The 7075-nt window shown below is 39.8% G+C and overlaps 1 protein-coding gene and 1 pseudogene across 5 annotated transcripts in view; one reads left to right on the top strand and one right to left on the bottom strand.

Annotated features, from left to right (window-relative positions):
- Positions 1 to 7075, top strand: part of Arid4b (AT-rich interaction domain 4B) — a 185884-nt gene that overhangs the window by 17449 nt on the left and 161360 nt on the right. The gene's annotated exons all lie outside the window — the stretch shown is intronic.
- LOC101573921 lies at positions 5667 to 7069 on the bottom strand (annotated as a pseudogene).

Genomic DNA, 7075 nt, shown 5'->3' with positions numbered 1-7075 from the left:
AATTTTTTTTTTTTAATATTTATTTAGTGTGTGTGTGTGTGTGTGTGTGTGGCCAGCTCAGCCCACCAGGGGGCGCGGCTGGCTGGCATGTGGTGCTGGGGGATCGAACCGCGGTCCCTGGGCTTTTCCAAGCTTGTTCCAAATAGGTGCTTTAGACCACTGAGCCATCTCTCCAGCCCAAAAGTTCTGTATTTTAGTAAGATAATTTCTAAATTCACTTTATTGCTATACCAACATTTCATCTTCTCAAACCATCATCAGTTTTCTTTTTCTTTTTTTTCAATAAATTATTCTTTAATGATATTTAGCTGGATCATCAGTTTTCAAATATTAAAATATACAAACTTTGTTCATCATGCAGTCATCCTTGTATTTCTAGCACTTACTATGCCAACCTTTTTTACATTTTCAATTTTAATTTCCAATTTTTTTTGAGATACATGTATGTATATTTCTGTTTTATAGATTAAGAAAATGAAAGCTCAGAATATGTAGTTTCATGTCCTGAGTAAGTGGCAAAGCTAGAATTAAAACCAAAACTCCAGGGGTTTTACTAATGCTGTTCTTATATTAACATTTATTTTTATTTGAATATCTAGTTTTCTTAGTTCACAGAGACTTAGAAGGTATCAAATTCTGTGAGTGGTGTGTGTTTATGTTTGTATTGAAAGGGGGAATTCTGAAATGGGCTTAGAGAGAGCTGGACTCAGATACTAAGGGAAAAAGAAATGCTTTAGAAAAAGACGTACATTAGTTATTGCTTATTATTTATTACATTCATTTTACGTTTTCAGTACAGGGTCTAACAATGTAGATTGGACTTGTAGTGACTCTCCTGTTTTCAGCCTCCCAAGCATTGAGGTAACAGGTGTGCACCACCATGCCCTGGCTGGAGGTGGCGTGGCTCGGCATGGTATGTGGTACTGGGGATTGAACCTGCATCCTTGTGCTTGCTAAGCAGGTGCTTAGACCACTGAGCTATTTCCCCAACCCCTCAGTTTGCAATTTAAAATTTCTCTTGATATAATACAAATTTCTGGAGGCTAGGGCAGGAGAATTGGGTGTTTTAAGGTCAGCCTGGGCAATTTTGTAAGACTTTATCTAAAAATTAAAAATAAGGCATTGGAGTATAAGTCAGTATAAGAACACTTGCCCAGCATGCATGAGGTCCTGGGGTCAATAATCTATATTGCAAAAAAAAAAAAAAAAAAATCCACTTAATAAGTAATATAGCATTTTTACACATTCTTGTGATGAGGACACAGGTATTTTACGAGGATGTGGTATTCTGTCTACCACAGGTTTCTTCACTTAGCAAAGTGCTTTAGTCTTTTAGTTTAGCCTTCTTTATAAAATCAGATTAATGTTTACAATTTACAACAGGGATTTTGTGAAGTTGGAATCCATGTATTGAAAAAGGTGTGGATAACACTCAGAATTGACAGATACTTTCTGGTTACTTTTACATACTAGGTAAATGATTGATGGGTAGGTACACTCAGAGGTAACCACTGGCTTTGTAAAGTCGAGTCAAAGTACTTGTGATTGGTGACTGTGAACCTGTATGACACCCTGGATAGTTAGTAATGTGTCTCCACAAGATAGTAAACTATTTTCATTTCATTTTAGCAGTTATTAATTACAGAGGAGGACTTAATTCCTGCATCTTCTCAATATTTTCTTCCTTGTATTTGTCCTTTTCCTTTCCTACTTGGCGAGACTTGGCTTTCTGTTCCAGGATCTTTTTTTTTTTGTGGTCTTAGTCTAGATTTAGCTTGGTGATAGCCACTTTACTGGGGTGAGTGCCCACATGGACAGTTGTGCCATTTACCTTTTCCTGCTGCACCAGTCCAATGTAGATGACATATTTCTTCCTGTAAACCTGGACTACTTTGTTGATCTGCTGACTTTTTTATAGTGCCCTCGCACAACCTGAACTTCATCATCCTTTGGATGGGCATAGAGCAAACACTGTATTTCTTTCTCAGCTCTTTGGAAAGAAGGGAAGACATAATTTTCCTGTGAATGTGGGAAGGTGCACTGAAATGCCTTTATGATTTTTGCTTCAGTCCGAAGTCACAAAAAGGATTAAAGTTCATTTTGGAAGGCAGGCACTTGTACCGCTGAGCTATATTCCCAGCCCCCTAAGAGCCTTTCAGTGGGCTAAAATGGCCTGCTGCAACTTCCAAGATAGTAAACTTTTATCACTTACTATGTGATTTTTTGTGTGTGATAATTTTCGTGACTGCTTAAGCATGTACTACATAGGTTGTGTAGAAGAAGGCCCAGTTACCTCCTCCATTGCTGCACACAGTTGAATTGAATGCCTATGTCAGACAATACAAGTCTTTGTGCTGCATGACAGGTATCATTTGTGCTATCCTGCTTTTCCGTGGACTTCTATCAATCTGAAGTTATTTTTCTTTGCCTCATTTAGCAGCTAGATTGATTTTTCATGGTCCCTTGCTTTTTTTTTTTAAGACAGGATTTCGCATGGGCCAGGGATGTAGCTCAGTCACACAGCACCTGCCTGACAAGTGCAAGGCTATGTGCTTAATTCCCAGCCCGTGCCCCCCCCCCCAAAAAAAAAAAGACAGGGTCTCACCATGAAGTTCAGGTTGGCTTTGAGCTCTCAGTGATCCTCTTGTCTCAGCCTCCTGAGTGCTGGGATTACAGGCACGCACCGAGAGGCATATGTCTCTCTCCCTTGCCATTTTTGGAGAATCTTTGTTCTCATGATTGCTAATATGTGAGATTCTGTCCTCACATTGGCTTGATCTGCACATACTTGCAATGGAATTTTTATTCTCCTGGATATCTGTGTGAATCTGCCTTATGGATTTTGTTTCTTTCCTATGCTGAGCATTCTTGGCTTCCATAATTTTCTTAAGCTCCTCTACGTTTTTGTCTGTGTATTTTAGTGTCACTGAGTGTGGTTTTCATTGTGGAGACCATCTCCTGTCTTTTTTTTTTTTTTTTTTTTTTTTTTTTGAAGAGCCTCATTCAATTGCTTTTTGGTTACTACTTCAAAGAAGCCAGGTTGGGTGGCTTTTGGGTTGTCCCACCTCATTGGCCCCTGGATTTGCCTTTGGTTCTGGGGTTACATCTTACAAAAGTGTCTTCCCCCCTCTTTTTTTTTTTTTTTTAATTTTAGTTTAATTCCTGGAGTGGTGCTTGTGAATTGTCTATGGTTGGTTGCTTTATTGCTAGTTTTCAGGAAATGGGTCCTACATCTTGGAGGTGTCTTTTAGGCGTAGCTGTTGCAAGATCCCACCTCTTTAATTTGTTGGGGATGAGAAATTGTTCCATGTTTGACCCAGCCCCTGGTTGTTTGGCATTGTACCACAGTATTTTTTGTGACCCTTAGTCAATCTCAGTCTCAGAATATCAGGAAGAATAGCTATTTAGAACAGTTATGTCACTTTTGGCTTAAGTCAGCAATATCAGTAGGAGCAAAAACTGTAGAAAATGACAAACTGATGTAACTATTAACTTGCCACCTTTAACTATGAATTAGATTTGTAGTTATATAACAAAATCTAAAACACCAGAAAATTACATGCAGCATGTAAGTCCTTACTATGTCAATTTCTCCGTCAGGGGTTGGGGAAAAATAGAAGAGGAAGAGATTAGAAGTAAGGATGGAGGACAAAAGGGGATCAAGATAACTTTGGAAAAACTGGTGCAGAAGGCTGGAGGAAAAGATAAAAAGAATAGAACAAGAACCAAAACCATCTTTACACTCATATAAAAACAAAATCAAACAGTGAAGGAAGGAGAGAAAAACAAACAAAACCCACCACAACAAAAAACAAATAAGAGAGAGCAAGAGAAAGAAAGAAGAGTCCACTTCCAGGTTTATCTCTGCTGTCACTGGTAGACAATGTGTGAAGACAGTGTCCCAATCCATGCTTGTGTATCCCAGCAAGCCAGCAGTAGTTTTCTGTCAGGGTGTAGTGGATAATCTCAGCAAGCCTGCAACTTCTGGTTGAGACTAGCTAGACTCATTTGGCCACAGCCTTGAGTGTACCTTCTGAGGTCCTGAGCCCAGCTGAGAGCTGCTTGATGGAGACAGCAGCAGCCTGGAGTTCTGAGCTCAGTCTGCCCCTCTCTGAGATGGCTCCTGGCCAATTGCTCTCACATGGGACGACTGAGCCCTCAGCACTCACCACCAGCTAGTGCAGTCCTTCATGTCCACTGCTCCCCTTCACTGCTGCATCTGTCTGGAGTCACCAGCAGTCACAATGTGTTCGAAGGTTTGGATCACTCCGCTTGTGCCATGAGTGTCTATTGTCTTAGGTGCTGCCAATTATCTTCTTCCTCTTTAAGTTTCTCCCTTCACTCACTCTGGGCTTTTCAGTCTGTGCCTCAAATCCTTCCTGAGTTTAGGGGACCCACTTCTCTCTTTATTTTCCTCACCATGATATATTCTAAGATTTCCATGCAACATTCAGAGGCTCTTTCTGTGCTGCTTACTATTCCACTGAGTATGTTGGTGCCTCCCTATTAAATTAATTCTGCATGGTAGGTAAATGATTACTGTGATGGCATTTCAACCTTCTGAAACATATATTATCTGTAAGGCTTAAGGAAATGATGCATCAGTTTGACAAAAACAAGGTCAAATATCCCGCCAATTTTTTTTTTTTATTTTCCTTCCATTTTATTTATTATTTTTTAAATTTTTTTTATAATTACTAAACTTTTTAATAAAAATCCAGGTCTTCACCACTTGTCCTTTTGGTTCAATCAATGCACAGAATGATATCTCAATATTTACCTTAAAGACTAAATGCATATATAAGCACACACTTCAGCCCAACAAGAAAAACCTTCATATACTCAAGTACATACAATTTTAGTTAAGTGATATCTTTATAAAATAGAAATGTATTCCTGAGGAGCCAATTGGGAGTTTCTTTTTAAAGTATAAGACTAAACGGTTTTTCTGTAAGTAAATTGAAGTGGTCATTTTAATTCCATTCAATTAAAACTCAAGTTTTAAAGTGTGAAAATTTAATTAAAATATTCATTCTTGGATTAAATTTTGTCTCCATACTGTGATTACTGATTACACTTCCTTTAATTCTTAAATAGATGTTTCATAAAGCAGGGAACAGATCTATATTACTGGGGGAGAATAACAGGTAAAAAATTTTAAGATGAGAGTTTAAGTTGTTTACTTATACAAGTGAATTAAAATTCAACACCATAATTCTTACCCTTTTGTAAAAAGCTCGCACTTAATTTTTACCAAATATAACCACATACAATAAGCAGTTTCATTTCAATCTATCAAAAGGAAGTTTCTTCAGTTCATTCCAACAAGTGTCTTCTAATTAAGCCCAAGTTGGAGGAAGGATTATAGACAAAACTTTTACGTGCTAACTGCCGGTGGCAAGTTTCTGTATTTAATTGACAATTATGATTTTCCTACACAAAACCCAACCCCCACCCCAACACCCCCAGGTACTACAGTTCCATGGCTTGCCAGTTAGAAGTAGTGTCTTTGCTGTCACGGTCTATCTTCACTCCAGTAGCTTTCCTTCTACTGCACTTTTCTGACATGCAGAAGTGAAGTTTTGGTTGGTATTATGTCCCAAGTTCCAAACTATCCACTTTAACTTTGTTAAGTTTCTTTTGTTTTATTTATAAAAGAGGCAACTCTTCACCATTCTGCATCTCCAATGGCTTTGGAAAATATATAATCTCTTCCATTAAGATTCATAATGCCATCCTTGAGATGAAATTTCCATTTGTTTTTACTTCTGTGTATCTTATCATACTGGCACACGACAACATTTTCCGTGTCAAAAAGCTCCTGTCCTTCCTCATCACTCACATCTTCACTATTGGGGGGCTCCTCTTCCACCTGTTCATCCTCGGCTCCATCCTTCTCCTTTTCTTCCTCTTCATCATCATCATAATCCTCTTCCTCATTTTCCTCTTCTTCTGATGATGTGTCTCTAGTCCCATCAACCTGTAAAACCAACGGCGCCTGCTGCTGGGTAGGCTGTGCCTGTGGTTGCTGCTGACTGGCTGCGGTTATCTGTGCCTGTGCTGGGGTGGGTGCTGCCACTGTTGTAGGTATAACTTGAGTCTTATTTCCTGTAAATAAGATTTGCTGAGGCTGGATGATGACGCCTGTCTGTGGTGAAATTCCTCCAGGAAGAGGGGCTAAAACCTGTTGTATAACAGGAGCTTGTACACCTCCAGGCTGCATCTGTGGTATAACTTGTTGTAGAACTACTGACTGCTGAGGCTGAAAAATATACTGGGCACCATTGGCTGCTCTGACCACCTGAAGAAGCTGGCCTGAATTTGTTAGTATCTGTTGAACAGGAGTCACACCTGCAGGGAGTGCCAATGTAGCAGCTATGGCAGCGGCACTCATGTTTGAGGCATTCATATGTTGTATTAGCTTAGAATCAGGAACAGTAACTTGGGGTGCTGTGGCTTGCTGTGATGCAGGAATGAGAACCTGCTGGGTCTGTGCTTGCTTAGGTACTGTCTGCTGAGGCTGAGCTTGCTGATGGTGGTGGTGGTGATGGTGTTGCTGCTGTTGGGGTTGATGCTGCTGCTGAACTTGCATTAAAAGCTGCTGTTCTTCTGAATGAAATCCATCCACTGTCCTAGACTGCATCAGTTTACTCTCCCATAGTTTTTAGCTCCATCAAGACTTGTTCATCCACTCCATCATCCAGAAAGATGTCTCTCACATCATTAATAACATCTTCAATCACAGACCTATATAATTTAGGCACGGTGTTTGTATTTGCTGAGTTCGACATTTCCACACACAACAGAAACCAGAGGGGGGCAACCCCGAAAAAATAAGATAAAAACCAAAAAAAAAAAGGAGAAATTAAAAAAAGAACCAAAAGACCTGGAGGGTGACCCGAGTCACCTCAAGATTGGGGCAAAAAATTTAAACAAAATTGATCCTGAAGGAGTAGGGGGGAGGAGCGAGGAGGGGGGCACGCCTCCTCCAGAGCTGAAAACCTCGAGAATCGTCTTAAAAAAAAAAAAAAAAAGACCCTTCGGGGTCCAGGGGGCGTTGCCCGCTCCACAACCC

Source organism: Octodon degus, unplaced genomic scaffold, assembly GCF_000260255.1.
Source record: "Octodon degus isolate 3935 unplaced genomic scaffold, OctDeg1.0 scaffold00127, whole genome shotgun sequence".
NCBI classification, from domain to species: Eukaryota; Metazoa; Chordata; class Mammalia; order Rodentia; family Octodontidae; genus Octodon; species Octodon degus.
This window is presented reverse-complemented; position numbering and strand designations above follow the sequence as displayed.